Source organism: Myotis brandtii, unplaced genomic scaffold, assembly GCF_000412655.1.
Source record: "Myotis brandtii unplaced genomic scaffold, ASM41265v1 scaffold478, whole genome shotgun sequence".
NCBI lineage: Eukaryota > Metazoa > Chordata > Mammalia > Chiroptera > Vespertilionidae > Myotis > Myotis brandtii.
The window spans coordinates 751,565-776,160 of record NW_005368264.1 but is presented as its reverse complement, the minus strand read 5'-3'; the positions used below and the strand labels follow the sequence as shown (position 1 = coordinate 776,160).

Here is a 24,596-nt window from a genome sequence, read left to right as displayed (position 1 = left end):
CTTCCTCTCCCTCTCCCTCTCCCTTCCTCTCTGAAATTAATAGAAGTGTATTAAAAAAAAACCAAAAACCATCCTCAGCCATCTGCTCTCATTGAGAACTTCCCACTGGCCTCTGGCTCTTATAGCTGGAATAGCAGAGCTGTATCACTGAGAAGAGAAAAAGAAGTGGGTAACGAGAGAATTTTAAAAGCAGAAACGAAGACCCTCTCTGTAGAATCAACTTTCTTCTCTCTAGGCTTATGCGAAATCCTTGCAGATATATCTAAACATGGCCGTGATGCTTGTGCTATAAGCATTCTAGAATGGAGCCTCGTCTCAGAAGAACTAGAAAGACCTCTTTTTAAACCTGTTGCAAAGCCTATATCTGAGTAGGGTGTTGATGTGAAACTCAAAGGTGTCGTTTCGTCCTGTGTCCATGTATTTCAGCTTTCTGGATGAGGTCTAGAGGGAAAGATCTTTGTTCGTGTTCAACCTAGTGTCTTGCAAAGGTAATAAACTTACCTCTGAGAGTCAGTGAAAGAACCTTTAACTCCCCAAGAACACATTACCTCTCTTCCCTCCTCAAGTGAAGAGGCCCACAAAGGAGACTCTGCCATTTTCCCCCTGAGATTGTACCACAGCTGCCCATTCAGAAATCCTATGTTAACACCAAAAAGTGTCATGAAATTCTCCTTTGCCACCAAAAGAGAAGCCGCTGGGCAATATGAAGTCCTTTCTGGACCTTGAGAATTTTCATCTGCAAAATTGGGAGTTCAAACTAGATCATTTCCAAGGTTCTTTTCTGTTCCTAATTCCCACAATCCTAAAATCCTGCATTTGACTAGCTTCTCTATAACTGTTTGATGATGTCTAACAGGGTTAGGAAAACTCTGAGCGCATGCATTTAGAAAACAGTGTTTGCAGGTGTGGGTGGCTCTTAGGGAAACTGATGTAGGTACCATAGCTTTCAATCTGGCCACTGGTTCCAAATACTGCAGATGCGTTTTCTACATTTGAGCGATGCCAAAAGACACAGGATTTTATTTCCTAAAGACCTATTTTTAATTTCTTTTTCATACACCAGTTTTTGCACCTCACCCCCACGGAATTCACACGTTTTAAAAAAGAAGGTGTGCAACTTGAATCAAGTCCTTCCCCAATTTGTGGAAGTTTATACATTATAGGTGTTTGAGTGGTTGGCTTTTTTGTTGTTGTGGTTGTTAAAAAAAAAATTGTCAGAACACCTGTCAGAATTTTTAAGGAGCAATACATCTTTGCAAATAAATTGATGTTAAATTAATCTAGGCAATATTTATATAGGTCAACAATGTAGATGATGCTGATGATAACACCTATTTTAAGTAAAGTGTTCTCTATCTGTTCAGTCCTGTGCTAACTGCTTTATATGCATTGATTGATTTAATTTTCCCAAAACTTCCCCCAAATAGCATTGCCATCCCATCATAAATAAAAGAATGGACCCTTAGGAAGTTAAGCAACTTACCCAGATAACACAGTTCAGGAAAGGTGAATTCAAGAGTTAAATCCAAGTTGCTCCATTTTGTGTTTATTTAAAAAACAAACATGTCTGGATGCCTACTCTTTTCAAGACCCTGTATTCAATGGTGCTTCACAGTGTGACCTTGGATATGGAGTTTTAAAACCATTGCATCATTCTATCTCCCAGCTACCTGTGAGCACCCGTATTGGTGACTGCACATTTGTTTTCATCTTAGATTAATGGTTCCCAACCTTCTTTTGGGCATGCCCCACCTAACCATTCTAAAATCCTGATGCCCGCACCCCACCCCCCCATGACATATAATTCTTATTATTTAAAAAGTGAACTGCTATTCACATAGAGGAAGCCTAAAAGGCCATTAACTTGGTCTAAACAAGCTTCCAAAGAACATGGCATCCACAAGAGAAAAATAAAAGAATGAAAGGACAGTTGAAGTACTGAGAAAGAAATCACTAAGAAATTGTTAAAAATAATAATAATATGAAGTGATATGAAAAATAGCAAATAAAGTTTCAAAACATATAATAGAGAACTGAAATGCATAAATATGCCACAATATATATTTATATACTGTGTATGAGGCTCCTAGAACCATAAGAAATGCAAAAAATTCACTGTTAATAACTCATTCTTGAATGGCCCCCCTTAAATGGGCCTTGTTTGTTCAAATTGCCCCCCTGTGGGACATGTGCCCATGTTGGGAACCGCGGATCTAGATGAAGTTGGCAGTATATTCAGCTGGAAGGTTCGATTTAGTATGCACCTGTCAAGTAGCTTCTGTGAGGGGCTCTGTATTTAGTGCTGTGAACATATTAAAATTAGTAAGATGCTATTGATCTCCTCAGGCATCAAGGATGTTTGAAAAGACAAGATCATACATGACCTAAATACAAATTGGAAAAAAGAGAGAAATTAAAGGCCAAGATCTATAGTGATTTAAAAGCAGAGATACCTGGAAAGATTTTGGTCAGCTTTGAAGAGAGGACAGGCTTGTGATGGGCAGAAATGGGCAGTGTGGCTTCCCACACTGAGGGAAGAGCAAGAGAAAAACATGGAATTGGGAAATCTGGAGGAACAGAAGTCAGAGTTGGCCAGAGCAGAGTGAGATGTAAAGGAACACAAGAGATGAGCTTAGGAAAGGCCAAGGGGAACATTATGCAGGACTTTAAATGTAGTCTGGGGACTCTGAGTTTAAACGCATATGTGCTAGATGTACTAGGAAGATATTGAAGGGGACCAATCAGAACTGGACCTCAAGGAATGACACTGAACTGACTGCATAGGTCGAATAAGAATAGAAGATATGGAAGATAACTCACCAGTCCAAGGTTGGAAACAAAGTGAGACGTCAGGAAGTGATTGGGAGGCGAGAAAGGTAGAAGATGTGGACATCTCAGCACTACTGACGTGCTCCCCATTGGAGCCCTGAGGGTACATTCTGTTGAATGACATCCTTGGAGGTGGACAGTGTGCAGCCCTACCCATTGACTCTCAGGATTAGTCACTGCCTTGGAGGAAAGGCAGAATTTTCAGGGTGTGGTTGGTTGTAAAGAAGCACCAATATGACCCAGATGGGAAAGGAAGGCAACCACAGTTGTTGAGCTCACATTATGTGCCAGGCACTGTGCTTTATAGGAACTGTGTTCATTTAATCCTCCCCACAGCCTGACAAGGTAGGTATTAGCAGATCCATTGTAGGTGGAAATGGGTCTGATAATACCAGAAGTTGAATATGTCTAGTACTTTGCTCAAAAAAGCCCATATTAATTTAGCAAAGCCAAGATTATAATTTGGGTCTGTTTGACTCCATGTCTCATGCTTACTCCTGCAAATTAGGGAAAATTTACATTTTCTAGGAGTGGGTGCATGTTATACAGTATCACATCTTGGAGGGGAGAGTCACTCTAAGGATTTGGGAAGGTAAGTACGCTAGGCTGGGGGGTTGGGCGGGGGAGCTGTGAGAAGAGCAGGTCGTGGAGTGTATGGCTTTGTCTCAAGAAAGAAAACCAATGTAGGATGCTGGCATGAGGCCCCTAGGGTAGCACTGCCATAGAATATGGATAGGAAGGGAACTTAGAGGTGATGGGGCTCAATTCCCCCCACTGTGTGCTTGCTGCCCATTTAACTGTTTTCCATTTAGTAAGAATTTGGGGCCAAAGGAATGCTAAATGATTGCCCAAGTTACAGAGCTAACTGGCAGCAAAAATGGGATTAAAATCCAGGTCTCGTGGCTTAAAGGCAGAATTTTGTCCTCCACACCCCAGGGAGGGATGAGGACAGAGGATGGGATGGACAGCAAGACCAAGCAGGGTCATAGAACAGGCTCAGGGACAAACATGGAAGGTCTGCACCGTGCACAGCATACCATGGTATCTGGGGCCCTGACTCGGGGTCATAGGTCGGGCCTGGGTTTGGGCCATGGATTTTGTGCAGGGCCAACCTTCTCTGGGTTCTCTCTCTTTCTGCCTCACCAACACAATGGACTCTATTTTTTTCCATCTAATCAGGACACACCGCAGCTCACACCAACACCCCAAACAGCATTACTGCTGCCCAATTTACCTGTCATTTCCTAAGCCCAGCAGGTACAGGGCTGGCCTCTGGGAAGCTGTTTACCTGCAACATCAGTCATCTCAACAGCTGTAGGGAGCCAAGAGAAACTCTCTGAGAGGTGGGTTGGAAGGCAGGGTGACATGGGAGAGTGCCAGTCTCCATGAAGAGCAGCTTTCTGCCTCTGACCTCCCAGGCCCTGTCTCCTGGGACGTCAGCACTAGAGCAGCTGATTGTGGACCCGCTGGTTCAGTAAAATGGGAAGCTGTCTCCTTGGGCTCCATATGCCTGTTGAGAGAAAATAACAAGGAGACAGTAGAAAACCAGCATTAGAATAATCATTGTTTACCAGGCACTTTCATCATGAGATTGTTTCTTCAACATATGCTTATCAGAGGCCTCGTTTGTTCAATACGTGTTATTTCCAACTTGCAGTTTAAGAAACTGAAGATCAGAAAAGCTAAATAATGTGTTTAGTGGCGCTATGAGCCAGTGCTGGGATCAATTCAGAATCTAGGTTTTTGAACCTCTAGGAAGAGGAGTCTGGCTTGGAAATGGAAAGGAAACTTCAGAAAGCAACCTTTTTCCTAGCCTGAGGCTTGGCCAGCTGGGAAGTGCGTGTGGCGACTTTGTTAAAATGTGAGTTCCTAAATGCTGCTCCCCAGAGGTTCTGATTCAGGGGTCTGTGGCAGTAGTGCACATAAAAGCGTTCTCTCTCCTTTATTGTGCTGAAGTTGCAAGGTTAAAGGGCAGGCAAATCCAGGTAGGTACCTTTTATTATCTGCATCAAGAGAGTTGAAGACTGGAGAGAGTTCTAAGCCTTTGGGAGGTCAGATACCCATTCAGTTCCTGGTGTGTGTGTGTGTGTGTGTGTGTGTGTGTATGTATGTGTGTGTGTATGTGTATGTGTGTATGTGTGTGTGTATGTATGTATGTGTGTGTGTATGTGTGTGTATGTGTATGTGTGTGTGTGTATGTGTGTGTGTGTGTGTATGTGTGTGTGTGTGTGTGTGTGTGTGTGTGTGTGTGTGTGTGTGTGTGTGTGTGTGTGTGTGTGTGAGAGAGAGAGAGAGAGAGAGAGAGAGAGAGAGAGAGAATATAAGCCTATTTTAGTGACTCTCTCTGGGTGTCAGTTGTCTTATGTGGAATTACTGGGCAGATTGAATTTAATGTCTGTAAAGGAACTAGCCTAGTCTGTAGCCAGCACTCACAGAAAGATGAGAGCAGGTGGTTGATGGGGGTAGGGGGGGAGACAGAGGGAATAAGGATGGAGTGCCCATGCAGCAGGGATGTTTAGTCAATCAGGTTGTGGCACAATAGTCTGGGGACATCAGCCAGCAAGTGAGGGGAGAAGAGGCTTGTTTGGGATTAGAAATGAACCAAAACATGAACTGTCAGTAGATAAACAAGTAAGAGGTATCTGAGTCTAGAAGTAAAATGGGCCGGATCTGGACAGCTCAGGCCTTGTGCCATCTGCCCTCTGTAGACAGGGCTTCTTGGCGTGGAGAGCAAGGCCAATTATTCAAGGAGGAATTGCTCCACTCTGCAGAGACCTTCTGACTTTATGCTGGGGAGAGGGGCATAAATGTTCTGTGACCACCAAATCATCAGACACAAGTGTATAATCGAACACCCTGAGTTCATTACTTGTTGCAGTGAGGTTGGACCCACACCATGGGAACCATGAGACTCCTAGTGAGCAGGCAATGGAAAGGCCCTCTTGTGGAACTGGGGCTTGGGGGTCACTTGGGGAGGCTCAAGGAGGCAGAGATTCTCTCTAGATTGCATGCAGTCAGAAAGCAAGGACAATTCTATAACTGGGTCTCTCAATAGGTCTTATCTATAGGGCTAAAGGGAGAATAGACAGTAATTGGTTAAAAAAAAGTCACAGTCATTCATTTAGTCTAGACAGATAAATGTTTAGCTATTCTGTGGGTGATTTTGTTGTTGTGCCTAGACAAAATTACCTAACTGGGTCTCTCAATAGGTCTTATCTATAGGGCTAAAGGGAGAATAGACAGTAATTGGTTTAAAAAAGTCACAGTCATTCATTTAGTCTAGACTGATAAATGTTTAGCTATTCTATGGGTGATTTTGTTGTTATGCCTAGACAAAATTACAAAGTTTTTGTTTTTATCTTACTTTCCCCTTGATTTTGAGTAACCTCATAAGGAGGTTGGTGTTCTGGGAGATTGTCTATTTCGCCACTGGGGATGTGCCTGCAACCAAGGTACATGCCCTTGACTGGAATCAAACCTGGGACCTCTCAGTCCGCAGGCCAACGCTCTATCCACTGAGCCAAACCGGCTATGGCTCAGGGGTTGCTTTTTAATTTCTTTCCCCCCTTTCTGTGCAATGTGAAGGAAAAAATAGCACTTATTTCCATTTGGTTTGAAAGCCTCTGATGTGAGTTAAGCTTTCCATATGCTTTTTCTTTGTGATTCTTTTTCTCATTGAAACAGTTGAGGCTGTGTCTGTGCAGAAGCCCAGACCATTGTGATAATGAGGCAAATCAGAGTTGGTGATACCCTAGTCCAGGGCTTGTCTACGGAAAACGTAGACTTCCAATTGAGTCATATTGACCATTAGCTTCACATTTTTTTTCTCTATGATCCTAAGTTTCTTCCTGTGACATGGGGCAAGGATTGGATGTGACTAACAAGTATAAAGAATCCCTGGTGGTGGCGGCTGAAGGGGTTGAAGGTGTGAAAGAAATGTGAGAATACAGCATCTTGTAAAGGGAATTAATTGCTTATTCTTTAATATCTGTGAGCATCCCAACGTCTTTCCCAAGGTTTCACAACTCAGGGCACAGAGGAGCAGAAGGTGAGGGGCCAGTGGTCCCACTTTCAACTGAATTGTTCTCTTGCCCTTTGTGTCAGGGAGGCATTTTTTTCTTGGCCTTGTTTGAACGGGCACCTTGAATGCTGGTTGTGTCGGGTGTACTTGGTAGACACGGCTTTGGGTGACTGACCTATTGATTAACAAAGTTGACTCTGACCAGTATAAATGCTTATTTAACTGAGGTTATGTAAGCCGAATCCTCTCGGTCAAAGGGTAAAAGGGCAAGGAGTTGCTTTCAGTGTGCCCCACCTAACAAAATTGTAACAAAAATCTTCAATAATGTACACACACTGCTTTAGATCATGACATTTCAGCTTTTAATGTATGACATTCAGTTGATAAAAATGTTTTCTTCCATAATATTTCCAGTATAACAACAACAATAACAAAAGCTGTGAATATGACATTTTCCCTGAATATCTGGCCTTGGAGGATTTCAGAAGAAAATACTACATGCCCTGCCTGATATCTGGCTTCACTGTGTAGAACACAGGTCTCCTGGCTCTTGCTCTATTGTCTGGGATTGTAGCCTTTTGGTAATGAACTTCTTGGAAAGTACAAAATATAATTAGACAGCATAGCTAGAGACTTGCCTGTCATCACTGATTTTTATCTACAGAAATCACAAGTATAGCTGGAATTTTTGCTTTAAAGTATCCCTGCTTCTCACCCCCTCATCACTCATTTTCCTGTGGCCTCAGCTATTAAGAGAAGAATCTTGCGAGTTGTTTCTGGATCTGTGACATCCTGTCCTGATGTCTGTGGCAGTGAGCCAGGGATGTGTGACTTCATTAGTGAAGGCTAAAAGCACAGGCTGCCCTTTGGAAATGTATGTGAGATTTGGCCAGGAGAAAACTGAGCAAATTCACCATGGAGTGACTGCTTATCTGAATACTAAACAGAAAAGCCAATGTGATTTAGCTCAGGTTCAAAAGTGAACCAGTCATGACATAAATAACACAATAATGCTATAAAGGGTTACTTGTGAAAATGCATCCTTAAGATTTTGGGGGTATATTTTTGGAGGGTTTCATTTATATTGCCTATTTCTCCCAATAAACTACTTGTAATTTGAATAGCTTATCATGAATAGATGTAGAGAAACTTGGTTGAGTATATAGTTTAGTCTAAGTTTGTCTGTTAACAGAGACCATACGTGGACTCAGAGGAGACATGCTGAATCTATGGCTAAAAAGGAAAACCTGGACATTTCATTTTATTCTGGTTTCCATTTTACATTTACTGGTGAGCAGTTAAGGGCTATTGAATAAACTTGACTCATGGTCATTCACAAGTAGAGCAGGCTGCCACATGCATTTCTACATGGTTTTCTATGACAGAAGGAGAACTTCACATCTTTGCAATAACACATAGCTGGTTGCTGCTGGCTATGTGCTTACACTTCACCCCTGTGTTCCAGCAACCCCGAAACAGGGCATGGCAGAAGATCTTGTATCTGAGAGGCTCCTTGATGCCACAGATCATGAGCAGGGACATTTCAATATCTCCATAGCATCGGCTGTGCATATAAAGGTTGTTTCAATGGTCCACCATTTCTGCTCCAAGGGAGCCAGCTTTAAATTGAAAATGTATATGTACCCGCTGTGTGTATGTGTGTGTGTGTGTGTGTGTGTGTGTGTGTGTGTGTGTGTGTGTTGAAAGGGGTGGAAGAAGTAAAGAAGTTAAGTAGGAACCTAGTCTTCACTCAGCGCCTGGGAGAGTACATTGTTTTGCTCCTGCTCATGAAGGAAGGGTTCCCCAAGTAGTGTGTCTTTATCTTCCAACTGAGAGTAGAGGAAAAAGTGCTCATCTACCCAATGTGGTACTTTCTCACCTAGTTTCATGCATTTACTTTCTTTTTTCTTTCTCTAGACCTCATATTTTCTTTGGTGTTTTTCTTGAGGCCATTGTAGTTATGAAAGTGGTGTGTGCGTGTGTGTTTTCTGTCCCAGTGTTGCATGACTTATCTCTGAGATATTTTGGGGCTTTTGTACCTCTGTAGCTCTTGATAAAAATTCAGACAGAACTTAGATATGATGGGGTGGAGAGGGGAAGAAAGGAATATAACCCACTTGGTGTCTAGGATGTCACTTATGTTATGACTTCAGAGAATTTTAATTTCTCTTCAACAAAGTGGACCAAAGTAGTTTTCTCCAGTGTCCCATCATGAGAATTCATCCATGTATTGAGTCAGCCAGTCCCTCAATCATGAGACTCTGAAGACCATGCTGTGGGCTTTGAGTGGGGACGGGAGAGGGATGGTGTAGTGTCTTACAAGATCTTGCCTCATGACCCTTGTCTTGTGGTTACAGGGCAGTCTCCCTGGAATGTGAGGTTTATGGAAGAGACAGTTAGGAATGGTACAAGACAGAATTTTCAACTGAGCAGTAACATGTTGACCTGCAGATTTAGTATCCATAGTGGCTCAAAGGAAAGAAAGATGACAAAAGTGACTTCTCCGATATCTCAGGACAACAATGCACTCGCCTTGGCTGCCCTTTCTTTCCTTACTACATTGTAATGTTTGGCTCAAATATCAAGAGCACGTCTTATTTTCTCTACTCAAACAAGATCTACTTTTGTGGTTGTCCAACCATTGGCCACTGAAAATGATAAACAGCATCTTTTCTAAGGTAGAAAATTATGCTTGGTTTGGGGAACCTTTCCAGACAATCAGGTTAAGATGAGGCCAACAAGTGAGAGTTCCATGGAGGCTTGAAAGACCAGCCACAGACACTCCACACTCTGTGTGCTTGTTGGTGTTGTTGACAGCTATTTAGGTGTGTGTGGGGGGGGCAAAACCATTATGTGAAAGGGTTCTCTTTTGACCATAAAATTCAGCAAATCCTCTGAGAATATTTAATAACTGCATGGTATATATATTATTTTAAAAGTTTGAGGTGGAAAAGAAATGCTTTTAGGCTTAACATTCTCTCCTACACAGTTTATATGCCAAGATCTATTCCTCTATTATCAAAAGTGCATATCGAATGAAGTACATTCCTTCCTTAATTGAATTAACTTCACAACAAGGGAGCCACGTCAGGGGCTTCTAAAGGACACAGAGGAGCAACCTTTAGACAAGTGTAGTTGGCCTTGGTACTGTTTTTTCCTCTCTTCTTTCTCAGTTTTGTAGTGAGAAGGGACAAATTTATAGCAACATGCCAAAACGATAGCGCAGGAAGTCCCAGCTGCTCTCACCCCAGCTGTCTCTGGGAGGTAATAATATGGAGTGGGAATAGCACTTCGCCCCGAAGAGCACACACATTTTAAGTTGCTTTAATTTTCCTGCCAATTAGACTTTTAAGATGCCAAATGCATCTCCAGGCAACCTCTGTGACTGTTTAGTATCCTTTGGTAAAGGAGCCTAGGGCAAAGAGAGATATTCAAGTGGCAAAAATAGCATGGAAAAACTTTACTCTTGAATCCCCAAAGGAAAAAAAATGTGGAAACGGGAGGACAGAGGGATAGTCACACTGACCTGAGTGAGGGCTACTAAACAGACTGGGAGTCAGAATTCTCAGCCTAGGACAGGGGTTCTCAACCTCAGAATAACTGGCATTTTGGACAAGGTATTTCCTCACTGTTGGGGGTTGCCCTGTACATTGTAGGTTGTTTGGCAGCATCCCTGGTCTCTACCACATGATTCTAGTAGCATGTCCCCCTTCTTGAGTCATGACAGTCAAAAGTGTCTCCAGTGGTTGAGTATCAACCTATGAACCAGGAGGTAAGGGTTCAATTCCCAGTCAGGGCACATGTCTGGGTTGCATGCAGGAGGCAGCCAATCAATGATTCTCTTTCATCATTGATGTTTCTATCTCTATTTCCCTCTTACTTCCTCTCTAAAATCAATAAAAATACATTAAAAAAATGTCTTCAGATATTGTCAAATTGTCTATGAGAGAGAGAGAGAGAGAGAGAGAGAGAAAGAAATGCCCTTGGTTGAAAACCACTGGCCTAGGGCAGCCACTGCACAAAAGATCGGGTGACAGTCGCTTTTCCTGGATCTTCATTTGTTTTCTTGTTAAACAGATGATACCAACTGCCCAGGGATTAGGGAAACATGAAATGTTTAGTTATGTGGCTTGCTTTTTGGTTTAAATGAAGATGCCAAAACGTATACATTCCAGTGTCTGCTGCCTTCAGATTAGTCACCTTGGGGATTTCTTTATCCAGCCAAGTGATGCTAAAGCAATTGTAGGATAGTTTGAACAACCTGCACTCATTCAGAGCCAAGTTTAGTAAATAAGGTGGGGGAGCCAAGCTGATGAATGCTGTTTGGAGTCAAAATCCAAATGGAACAATAATGAGATCACTTTTTCTTATGTGTCTCATGAACATGCTCTGAAGGCAGTTTCAATAGAGGAGCCCTACAGAGATTTGGAGTCAGCCTACCATTGATGGGATGAGTGGACAGTCATCCCCAGGTAATTGTTCTGAGAGATAGCGCACTTTCAGCTTCTAAGTCTTGGGGTGTTTGTTATAAAAAGAACCCCCCCTCCCATAGAATAAGATAATCTATGAGAAAATATTATTGAACAGAGGCCCAGTGCATGAATTTGTGCACAGGTGGGGGGGTCCCTCAGGGTGGCCTGTGGAAATCGGGCCCCAGCTTGTGCCCCCAGCCTCACAGCCCCGCAGCCCTGCCTGGCACTCTGCTTTGGCCTGACACTGCCCCCTCACCTGTTCCACCATCCCACCTGTGGGGCGATTGATTAGGGCCGGCAGGGTGGGGGCACCTGGCTCCCTCAGCACCTGGGAGCTGGGCGGCAGCCCCAACCCCAACCCCCACCGCTGGGGGCCCGTCGGGGCCCATCAGGGCTAACAGTGCCTCCACTGCTGCCTGCTGCCAGTGCCACGTCATAGCAAGCGGTCGAACTACCAGTCTCCCAGTCGAACTCCTGCTCAAATGATCAACTGAGGGGACAATGTGAATATTACGCTTTTATTATATAGAATTCTTGGAAAAACTCACATGGGATATTTTCACTTCCATTTTATATGTGGAAAAACTCACATGGGATGTTTTCACTTCCATTTTATATGTGGAAAACTTGTTAACAAAGGAAATCCACTGGCCCAGATTTACACAGCTTCTATGGTTTCTAGAGTTTGGAGTCAAATACGACTGATTTCAGAGTGTGTTGCTTTTTCTTACCCCCTACACATTGCCCCTCCTTTAGAGTTGTATATGGTTAAGTTCTGAAATTAGATGGTTCTTTTCAAAGCTAACCCAAAGCAGTAATATGAAAGTATCACATATTTATGAACATCTGCAAAATCAAAGAGAAGAAAATGTTTATATCTACTTCCAAATTGAGGGATTTCAAGTGACAAACAACTTCAGCTTCTGTCAGAAGAGCAGCTTTCCCCAATGTGTGAAGACAGCTTCCAAGGCCTGTCACTGAGTCTCATCCAGAATATTTTAATTCCCAGCATTTCAGCGATGGAGGAAAAGGGAACCCCATTTTCAGAGGATCGCCCTTGTGGAGGCACTAACATGCTAATATAAAAATAAGTGTGGTGTTTGGTGGCTGGACCAAAGAGTAGCCTCCTCCATCCAGCTTTTAAACTTCAGCTGTGAGAGCTTTAGTGATTCAAGAGTTTGCATATTACAATCGTGATAATTAGTTTAAGATTAAAACAGCCAATTAAGTGAAATATCCATTTTAACTGTATTACTTTTGTATCTTGTAGCTCTTTTAAACAAAATTGTAGTGAATCATAGAGCTAAAATGAACAACTGAGATGTGGCCTCCAGCAGAGTGGCAAAGCAGGCTGTCCACTCATTTCTTCCTTCCTCTACTTAGTCTCCATCCTGGGCGTGAATGAGGTAGATTCTCTTATTCAGAATCCATTAGGCATATCGTTCATGTTTCTAGTAGAGTTTTAATGGCTCAAGCATTCACTTTGGAGGCAGAGTTGGGCTTGTCCTGATTCTGCCAGTTGCCATTGTGTGATCTTAGGCAAGTTCCTTAAACTCTCTGAGCTTCAGTTCCTCCTCCATAAAATGGGAATAAAAATGCATGGATAGGGCTGCTGTGAAGCATAAGTTTGATAGTCACACAAGGTGTTTAGCTCGGTGTTTGGTTCATAGTGAATGATCAATAAATGTTGACTTTCATTATTATTAGCAACAACCTCTGGCAAACAAGGAGGTTGTAAGGACACTCAATGGTACTCTGCAAAATTAAAAGAGTAAATAATCCTCTTCAAGAAACTAATTTCCTAGGAAATTATTGAGACCAATTACATTTACTTTAAATAGAACCTTATCGTAATAAAGCTTATTATGATTTGGATTTTTTAATAGATGTAGTCACGCATAACCATTCCATACACTAATTGCCAAAAGTTATATGACCATCTTGCAACAGATATCTTGGGGTTTTGTTTTTCCTCTAACACTAATATTATAGATTTCTATTGTGCTTATTGTTATTTTCATTTTGTTGTAATCATTTTTAGAACTAAGCTTAAATTGGTCACAATGATTCTGTGCATCAGAATTACGAGGGGGACTTTAGAATCTACATGTGTTCAAACCCCGTCTCTGGATCCCAAGATTATTTTGGTGTTGGGTCAGGATTGAAAACCACTGATTGACTTATACCACAAGCTCCTAGCAAATAAGGACCACAGCTCTTCAATTTTGTATCCCCTAAAATGCCTTATAATAGCTTGTAAGTATTTACTGAGCAGTTTTGGGAGTCAGATACCATGGAAGATAATAAAAGAAAAATAAATTCCATATTCAAACAGAAATCAAGTCTTGCATGTTTTAAGAAATGAATTCATATCAGACAATTTCATAATTGGCCAATGCCACCTTAAATTATGACAATAACAATTTTGAAATAAGATTGTTTTCTAAAATTCAACCTCTAGTATTTTTCTGACATCTATATTGGTTTATACCAAGGAGCAAAGGCTAACCACAATGGACAAATAGTTTAAATACCTGTCCCTCAGGGATCTATTGACAAGCTGGGCTACCTGGATAAGGTTGGCAAGGCACTGTTCTGAGATAGACGTGTGGTTGTCATTAGTCACATTTTCATTATTTGAATACATCAACCAACCCAGCAGATTCTGTTTCAAATAAACATATGTCCATCTCAGGGTGAGGTCATGCGTGTCTGTATATGCATGGTTGTTATAGTAAAACTAAAAATGGTTCATTAAGTTGCTTCTAGATCTCTGTCATCCTTGTCGTGACTGGGGTAATTGTGCAGCTAATTGCAGGAGCTAATGGTGGCCCCTGGGATGCAAGTTTCCCACACCCCATGCAGCCCTCCTTGTTTGCCAGGTAGCTTGTGATAACAACATGCAAACCTCCAGATGGGCATGGCCTACTGCATCTTTCCCACTGTGGCTCCATCAGCAGAGAGAAAGGAAGGGAGAAAGCAAGGGTTCTTAGCATATATTTCAAAATACATTAATAACAGAAAGGTTTGGTCAGACATGGTACTCTGTAAACTGGGTTATATGTAAGCTGAATTAAAATGAGAGGCCATTTTCATTTTTAAAAACAGGGATCAACATAGATTGGGAATTGTTGATACTCCTGATGATAATAAGCTTAACGTTTGTGTTAATGAGGGAACAATGACAAGGAGTCACCCAAAAGTGAGTTGATAATAGCATTCCACAATTTCTGGTGCCTATGCTCTTATATCCGCACACCTAAAATGACTTGCCCAAAATCACTAGCTAATTTTTACCCAGGTCAAAATCTCCTATTATCATGCCCAGTTTTCTCTCCACTAATGTAAGGCCATCTCTGGGTAGTAATGCTCATCATTGTAGTAAATTTCTCAGGAGTATCAAGCTGCTCGGTAATTTTTGAAGGAGAAAGGGTTGGGTAATAAAAATAAATGGCCTGGTTTTACAAACAGTCATTTCATATAAGTTAAAAACTGAAGCCAAAGGAAACCACTTGGTGTCCAGAGGAAAAAGAGACACCAGTGGGAAGGAAGTGAGTCCTGAAGCATAGTGAGCAGGGGTTATTTTCTTCTCCTCCTGATATTATCCTCATTCATCCCAACCCAAACTTAAGCTTGACCAACACTCCGCCATGCCCACTCTCTATGCCTTACATACAACCTACTCTTGAGGCTAGGGCAACGTGGATGGGGAGAAAGACTCATTTGGTGAATAACAACTCAAAGATACCCATTTCCTTTAAATGTACATAATATTTCTCAAAGCAATTGTAGAAAATTTCTAGGCACAGTCTTCTAGCCGGCATCGACATCCTCTCCAGGGGAGGCAGGGAAAGAGTTTGGAAGAAGTGTAAATGGACATTGACAGTCATGGCTCTGGTAAGAGTTCAGAATAAGGTGGGGCTTCCGGCTGAAGCAGGAGCATGAAGGTTGAAGGAGATGTGGATTGTGGTGTTATTACACAAGTGCCTCGCTGCCTAGAAAGATTATTATGCAGCTGAAAAGTGTTCGAGAGAGCATCTTCCCTGTTCTGGTTTGAAAGGTGTTGCTACAGGTTATATGTGGCTCTTTGTAGCTCTGTAACTTTTAAAATATAATCTCCAAAGACAGAAGAGTTATATGCATCACATAAGCAAATGTTGGGTTAGAAGTTGTGATACATAGAACTCCAAGGGCACTTTCTAGGTCTAAGGGGCTGCCTGCTTGTCCACTGTTAGTAGATGGATGCCTGGTGCCAGTGTTAGGGGAGGGAAGAAAATAGACACAGTTGGGGTATCAGAAGGTTGGTATGTGTCTGCCTATATTTTGTTGGGAGCTTTTTCTTTAGACACATTGAACTGCATGCTTCTGGATGTAAGAAAATACACACTGCATTAGGGAAATTTCAAGGGGTTCTGGGTGCTGTAATACAGCATTTGGGAATAGAGTAAGAGATAAATCTAGGGAAAGAAAAACAGTGCCCCTTATGAAGGACATTCCTTGTATTTCATGCTAAGAAATTTGAGGGATCTTTGAGAACTGATTAAACTAAGGGAAGTAATATGATCAGAACTGGATTTAGACAAATCACTCTCTCTACAGCAGAGGAATGGATGTGAGTGGGACAATGCTATAGGCAGGAAGGCCAGAGAGGAATTACAAGACCAAAATCCCGATGAAGCAGGGACTTTGTCTATTTTTGCTCCTCCGGATCTAGGTATATAATAGGTAGTCAATAAATGTTTGTTGTTGAAGCTGTAGTAGGAATTTAGATACCTATGGTGACGGACTAATTTGATGGCTGTAGGGAATAAAAGAGAGGAGGTGGACAGAGATTCTAAAAGTGTTAGCGAGGTAGAATCTACAGGATTTGGACAACTGACTTGTCATAGGGAGAGAAGGGAGAGGAGTTGGAGGAATAAAAATAAAAACACAGGTTTCTAGCTTGAGTCACTCAGGATCCCATTCAGTGAGGTCCGAAACATTGGATGTAGAACAGGTAGAATAAGGGACAATGAGAGTTTGCTTCAAATGTGTAGACTTTGAGAAGTCCATGTCCAGCTAATCAAAAGGCAGCCTGGATTGAAGGGTCTAGCGCTTTGAAGAGTGATCTGGGTGCAAAAGTGTTTGGGAGGTTACCATCATATTGGAAATAAATGAATAATGAATCATTGAGAGAGGGGATGAAAACCCAAAAGAACTGGACAAAACTCTTAAGAACTACCAACGTTTTAGGCTTGGGCAGAAAAAAAGTGGTTGCAGGAAAACTGAGGAAGGACCAAAAGTTGGGGAAAAAGACCTCATGGGGTATAGCATCCAGAGGCCAAACGAGGAGATTTCCAGTAGGAGGGCACATATTCTAGCATTGAAGACACAAGGATAAAAAAACCAAACAAACATATTCTTCTTTGGACAAGTTCAAATTCTGGTGAAAGAGGAGACAAGTAAGTAGATAATTCAGAGCCACTAATCCTCACAGTAGAGAAACAGGAGCCCAGAGGAAAGTTCTTCTACCAACCTTTTTGCTCCTAAGTCTACAACCAAAACAGACCCAGAAACAGAAGAATCATGAACAATTGCTCACCTGGTCCGTGGTTTCATAGCACAGCATAACTCTATATGTTACCTAATAATTTTCAGTAAAATTGAAACTCCACAAAGGCATGGATTTTTATTTCTTTGGCTCACTTCTGTGTCCCCAACATCTAGAGCAGTGACTAGCATGTGGTAGATTCTCAATAAATATTTGTTGAATAAATAAAATGTCAATCATATATATGAACCAGATGTGTACTGACCTAGACCATATTCAGGAAAGCTTATTTATATAGAGTTCCTAGTATGAATTCATTTTCTTCTGTTTGGTTTTTTCTCTTAAAAGCTAAGACTTCAAAATATTGGTTCTGGCTGAAGTTTTCAGTGTTCCATGCTTCAGTTAACCAAAAAATCATTGTCATAAGAACTAGTAAACACTGCTAGTGAAATTCCTTAGCATGATGTGCACAGTCTTAGATTCACATGAGAAAATCCTCATTATTTTCTTGCTCTTTACAGTTTTTTTCTGAGAGTTTCTCTTACAGATAGGTCCAACTCTGGGAAGTATTCTCTGGCCAGTGATGAGTATGGGGACTTTTTTCAAATTAATTTCACTTACATAGAACTCTTTTATTAAATTACCTGAAACCTAAAAAAAATTCTCATGGCTCCAAAAGAATGACTTGCTATAAAACCATTTGTCTCATTTTAAGCTCTCTCTCTCTCTCTCTTTCTAAAAAAAAAACAAAAACAAAACAAAACAAAAAACCCATTTTTTTTAAAAAAAAGAGACAACAGCAAAACAATAAAAAAGGCATTTTTTAGCTGTCAAGAATTGTTCAGATGTATGTTTGTTTTTTGCTTGAATAACTGAAAAAAACTAGGTCTTAAAATTTTCAGACTTCCTAGTGCAGAATGCTGAGTAGAGAAAGGGGGTTTGTATAATAGATTGCTACCTTCATTCCAACCAAGTACATGAAGAAAAACAGGTAGAGATTTAAGAGTAGGCTAATCAGCATTCATTCATATCTCAAGCACTTGCTTTTGCCAGCATTTGCGCAATATTGTTCATTTAAAGTTAAATAAGATGCTGTCACTGCCCTCATGAACCCGGCGGTTTCCAGGAAAACTACACAGAGAAAGTAATGTTTGATCTTAGCATTATAATGAGTAGGAATTTGCCTGATGAGTCTGGGAAGAACGAACTTTTGAGGCAGGAGGAATACTGATACAAATCATGGGAGGTGTAAAATAGGCGAGGATGTTTATGTTCAAGATGGACAAGGTCTTTAATGTGTCTTGAACCTGAGTTCATGTGGGAAAGAACCAGAGAAAATAACCCAGAGGCCAGACAATGGGGTGAGTCCCTTATGTGCAGAGCCTTTTGATTGATAAAGGAGACAGGGTCCTTTATTTTATAATTTTAAGTGCATATATGTGTAGGGAGACTGTATGGCTACAGTCCACACTGTGACCAGTTTTATCATCAGCCAAGCTCATTGGTTAAAATTATCAGGATCTGGCCATTCTTGGGAACAGGCTATTTCTGGCCTCATTAAGCCCACATGACTTAATGCTGCAGTAAATAGGTTAGGAAAAAATGACCGAGTTCTGAAATGTAATAATCCCCATGAAATTTAATATTCACCAGGCCAGAATTCTGCATTTATTTTGTTCCCTTTTTCAAGTACCTTCAAAAAATAATAAATGACATATTTTCACATGTTTCAAAGCAGCAAAGTGAAGCGAGGAAGTTGAGTGATATAATTTAAATGAAAAATAATATAGACTCACCATCTTGAGATCAAGATCTATTTAGTCCTTCAAGTGTAATGGGCAGTAGTAACACTGACATTGCTTATTCATTGAATGAATGAAGAACCATTTATTACACGGGCAGCAGTGAGAACCTGGAATTTGAAAACTGGAAGGATCTTTACTGCTTTCCTTATCACAACTTCATTTAAAATATGAAAACTGAGGGCTACAAGTCAAAGAGAGGTAGGCTTTGACTCAGAGTTGGCCCTAAATTCCAGGCTCTTGGACTGGGAGTCCAGTGGTTCCTTTATGCTATTTGTGTCCCCTCATCACTGAGGTTAGGTTTGACCTGTCTCTGTTCTGCAAGGGGCCCATGTAGGAAGCCGGGTGAGAGCCTCACTTCCCTTGTAAGCTTTGAAGTCCATTCTATGCTCAGACCTCCTGCCAGGTGCTGGGGAGACAAGGATGGTTAAGAGGAAACAGGGTCCCTACTAGCCCATTGCTCATGCTTCAGTGAGAATAAATAGCATGATGTGCACGTGGTGGTATCTGCACACTTAGTGTGATATTAATCAAGTCACATTGGTGTGAAATGACACGCTGGAAGGAATGCTAAGTGAGAAGGTATATGGTCCAATGTAAGCACATATCAGAGGGACCTAGTGATCAGGGTATTTGCTGATATTTTTATTGTCTTAAAAATTCTAGCAATCCAGCTCAGCCCATTGAGCATCGACCTATAAAGTCCGAGATTATGGTTCGAGTCCCTGTCAGGGAACATGCCTGGGTTGCAGGCTCAATTCTCCCCAGAAGGGGGCGTGCAGGAGGCAGCTGATCAATGATTCTCATTATTGATGTTTCTCTCTCACCCTCTCTTTTCCTCTCTGAAATCAATAAAAATAAATTATTTTTTAAATTCTAGCAAAGGTTAGAGCAAGTTTGCCTCAAAAAAGTATCTGCTCTGAGGACTTGAAATTTCTTTTATAGTGTATGCATCACCTAATTTAAAAATTTTCTAGTCCTTGCCATAATATTATGAAGTATAGTCTGGTGAATTCTGCCCACTGTAAGAACAGAAACCAGTTCTTTGCAGAGCTTTTTATTTCAAGGTGCTGGTAAAGGCATAAAATTGTCTAAACTAGTCACCAGTCCCAAATTCCAAAACACAAAAAGCAAAGGGGATCTAACAAGAACTTCAAGTAACAAATAAGAGATTTTGATTTGTTTGTACAATATATTTGTCGGATTTTAAGAAGCAATTTTCTGGGTGAAATAATATTGTCTATAATTGATCTACTTTATGAATATCCAGGAAAATTTTCTTGTTTTGGGATAAGATTGTGCACCTGATTTTTCTGATCTATGTTACATGCTTAGATCAGCCTTATTGTGTCCCTTTAAGCATGATTTAAGAGAGAAGAGCTTTTATCTTAGTTACCCAGTTCTCCATTCCCTGACAGTTCTTCTAATGGAATGCATATGTAAGCCCTAAGATTGAGATGGAATCCCATGAAAATTCATAGTACCCTCTGCATAATGAAGATAGGACCTAATATGCTGAGATTCATTCCCTTACTTAAGTGTCAGGTGCAGATAAAGGAAAAATGGAGGAAAAGAGCAAGTGAAGAGGGAGTCTCAAAAAGAGATGGGGTGAGCAGTGGCCGAGGGGTCGGGTGGTGGGAACCATAGCAAACAGCTCACCCAGGGCTTCCGTTATGAGATCTGCTATCGATTGGGCTGAAATCAAACACACCCTCTTCATTTTCAGTGAGCAAACAGAGAGAAGAAACTAAAAAGTCAAGAGAACTGGGCTCTTGCTGGGTAGGGGGCAGTGGGGGAGAGCCTCAGACAGGTTTGGGATGCTTCAAGCGCAGTTATTTCTAGAATCCTCATTGTGGAAATGACCTTGAATCTTTTAAAGCAAGGGTACTCAACCAGCATGTTGCAAACTGCACACTGAGCTGTCAAATTGTGATCAATGTGCAGAATGCATTTAGACTTTGTTGGGAACACGAAGAAGCAGGCTGCCCAGGATATTTACCGCATGAAGAAAAGACGGCGGATATTTAGCTCAGAGGAGAGTGATTCAGCTCCCCCAGCTTTTTGGTCCCTTGAGGTTAAAACTGTTCTATGTGGACCTACTCAAAACCTTGAGGAAGTGGGAGCTTGTAACACGGGGGGAGAGTGGGAGCCTCCGACTCTGGATGCATAAGTGGGGTCTTCACCAACCTCAACCGTGGTGGTGTCTGCAGACAGATCTCTGCTCAACTGAGCGCACTGGGCATTACAGGGTGGAGCTGGGCCTATTTTCTACAACAAAAGGGTGTGGAGCACTAAGGGCAACCCGCATCCTGCATGTTTGCTGGGACGTTCCAGATCTCTGCCTAGATGTGTATGGGTGCAATCAGGGCAGCACACAGAGGAAGCACAGTGCTAAAGGACAACAAAGGGACGAGTGCTCCGTAACTGTAGGGTGGCTTATAGACACCCCGATATGTAGGATTGTGACGGAATAAATACTCACTTGCTTCGTGCTGTTTTGTCTTTGACTCTCCCCAAGTGTGCAGCAAAACCTCCACCATTTTTTAGTATTTAAATCTGTAAAGTACAAGAAGCGCTGCTTTACGCCCTTGGACCATTTATGTAGGAAAGGTGACAACCCCTCACCTCCAACTACCACCTCCCTGCCCCCAGGGATTCAGGATATGCTCTAGTTGCCACAGTTTAAGGGAATGTTGATTTCTCAGGTATAATGTACTTTTAACACCCTCTGTGGCAGAATTTAATATCAGGACTCCATACACTTTCCCCAGCATGAGTACTTGACTTCTCTGAATTCGGGAGGAGTTATTTGCCTGAGAATGACAGTCCTTCATAGAATAGAAGCTGTTTGATTATCAGGTTGACATTTCTCATGCAGACATAGATAGCACTTTGAACTTCTGATTGCTCCTTTGTTGCTGGCGTCATGCTTAGTATCCTAACAATCTCCAGGGAGCCCAGCCATCCTTTTAAAAAGTAAATCTTGCCCTAACTGGTTTGGCTCAGTGGATAGAGCGTCAACCTGCGGACTGAAAGGTCCCAGGTTCAATTCCAGTCAAGGGCATGTACCTTGGTTGCGGGCACATCCCCAGTGGGAGGTGTACAGGAGGCAGCGCTGATCGATGTTTCTAACTCTCTATCCCTCTCCCTTCCTCTCTGTAAAAAATCAATAAAATATATTTTTTTAAAAAGTAAATCTTGAATTGCAGACAAAAGAACAAACATGAGAACAATGTTCTGGGCACACGAACAATTCCTGGGTAGAACTTGGGGTCTTTATCTCACACATGCAGAACTGGTAACGTATCAGTGTGCAAATGAAATCCTTCTCATATTTTTGCACTAACAGCCATCATGGATGTTAATAAATCATAGGAAAGATTAGCAAATCATGTTACAATCAGCCTAGGGATTTTGCATTATGTGTTTTAGATAAAGTTACTGGATAATTCGAGCAAGTCCTGGGATGTGTGATTAGTACTTGACCTTGTTCATTACCCTTGGCAGACTTTCTGGAGCTCAGTATGTCCATATTCTCTCCGGCAGTGGTGGCCTGTTCTCATCCTCAGGCAGTTTAAAAGTCACCCTTCTTCTTTGCCAAGTGTCATGGGCCACCACAGGTCTTGCTCTCTCCCAAAGCCGTTTACTTAGTGAGCCTGCATTTGTGAGCTGGCCAAGCACCAAATGTATTCAGCATTGCCTCTGGCCCAATGCTCTGTGGATCTAAAACAAAACCGAGACCCCAGGCATTTGCTCTATTTGTAAGTTGTCATTTTATATGATGGTTATGGCATTTCTGAGGGACTGTCTGTTACAAAGTTGGAAGACCTTTTGTCATAATATTTGCAAAAGCCTCTTTGTCTTGCCCTGGCCAGTTTCTCAGTGGTTAGAGCATCAGCCCTCAGACCAAAGGGTCTCAGGTTTGGTTGCTGGTCAAGGGCATGTACCTCAGTTGCAGGTTCAATCCCTGCCCCAGTCAGGGTGCAAGTGGGAGACAACTAATCGATGTGTCTCTCTCACATTGATGTTTCTCTCTCTCTCTCTCTCTCTCTCTCTCTCTCTCTCTCTCTCTCTCTCTCTCTCTCTCTTTTCTCCCTATCTCCCCCTCCCCTTCTTTTTCACTCTCTAAAAATCAATGGAAAGATATCCTCACTTTTTTTTTAAAGCCTCCTTGTCTTGTTAATTAGCTAGTTAAGCTATAGCGATGGATGGTGACCTTGCAAAGGTTCCCAGGAATGGCTGGATCCCTTTCTTCCCTGGTTTCTCACACCAACTCATTCTTGTGACATCAGATGAAAAGATACAGAAAACTGAGTTTCCGGTAGGATTTCTCAGCCATCCTGTGATTATCTCTTTTCATCCTCCTGCGTGTATTTAAGGTGATGGGACACTGGGGTCCCTTTGAAACCCTCATTAGGGCCATAATATCACACAAGCAGTCATGCCTTTGTTTTGAAAATAGTACCCAAAACAGCAGCTCCCTTAACTCATTTAGGAAATGAGGCTGATGCTATTAACTTACCTTGCAAAGTGAGAAGCACTTTACAATAGAGAATCCCATGACGTGTTAAACAACCATTTGGGGAAAGTATTTGTTTCTCCAAGTACCCAACCGAGCTGCCAGAGAGCATTTCTAAATATCTCCAGGGCATCGGTTCTACTTAGTGCTTCCAGGGAGCCCTGCGTAGTACGGCAGGGTCCCCACCATCCCTGACAGGGTGACGTCCACGACAGAGGCTGTGTCCTCACCACCGGGAGGTGAAAGCAAGGAGTGATAAAGCCAGCTACTTCCGTTTTTATGGACTAGTTGCTCATCTGGGGACTTTTGTTTTTCTCTCTCAGTGTTTTCTTTCTGGCCCCTACTTTGTGATTCTTTCCGTCGATGAGATGGGACAGAGAAATCCTGGGATGATTGCAGCTCAGGGTCAGATGAGTAGAGAGAAGACAGTGAACCTGAGGCCAGGATGAGTTTGAGGTGGTCTCGCATGTCCTCCACTAACACCTGTCCTAACCAGGAACCACTCTCGGCTGCTCACTGGTCACCATCGCATAGACTCTGTGCTAGGCCCAGGGATGTAGGGCCAGAGACATCGAGCTTCCTGCCTTTAGGACCTCGAAGTCCAGTGAGAAAGCCTGGCAGAGCAGTAAACTGTTACAGTGCCGTGTGATATGTAAGCAATATAAATATGAACAAGGGGCTGTAAGAATCCAGACATCAATAATGTTGCCTTGGAGTGAACAGTCCAACTATGTGGAGCACAGGGCAAGCTTTGCTGATAGTGGACCAGGGGTCATTGCAATAGTGAAGATTTTGTTTTCCTGTGCTGAGGCATCTCTTCAACCTTTTAATTTGGAAAGTTCTAGAATATCCATTCAGTAACACAGTGAGATACCACTACTCACCTATTGGAATGACTAAGATCTGAAACAATGACAGCACCAAATATAAAGCAACAGGAACCCTCCTTCTTTCCTGGTGGGAATGCAAAATGGAACTGCTATTTGGAAAGACAGTTTAGCAGTTTCTTAGAAAGCTAGACCTTGTCTTAATGTATGATCCATCAATCTCACTTTTAGATAGTTACTTAAATGAGTGGAAAGCTTATGTTCATACAAAAACCTGCACACGGATATTTATAGAAGCTTTATTCATAATTGGCAAAAATTGGCAACCACCAGCAGAATGCCCTTCAATAGGGGAATGGATAAGCAATTTGTAATTACACTTATTTTTATAATTACCTTGATACATCCATACAAGGTAATATTATTCAGAAATAAAAATGAATGAGCCCTGAAAAGGCATGGAGGAAGCAAACATACATGTTTATACGTGGAAAAGGCCATTCTGAAAAGGCTACATATTCTATAATTTCAACAACACAATCTTTTGGGAAAGGCAAAACTATAGACAGTTGGATAGTAGTGATGGTTATATAACT

At 41.8% G+C, this 24,596-nt stretch overlaps 1 protein-coding gene across 1 annotated transcript in view; it reads left to right on the top strand.

Moving 5' to 3' along the window:
* PLCXD3 (phosphatidylinositol-specific phospholipase C, X domain containing 3) overlaps positions 1-24,596 on the top strand; it is a 125,228-nt gene that overhangs the window by 76,593 nt on the left and 24,039 nt on the right. The gene's annotated exons all lie outside the window — the stretch shown is intronic.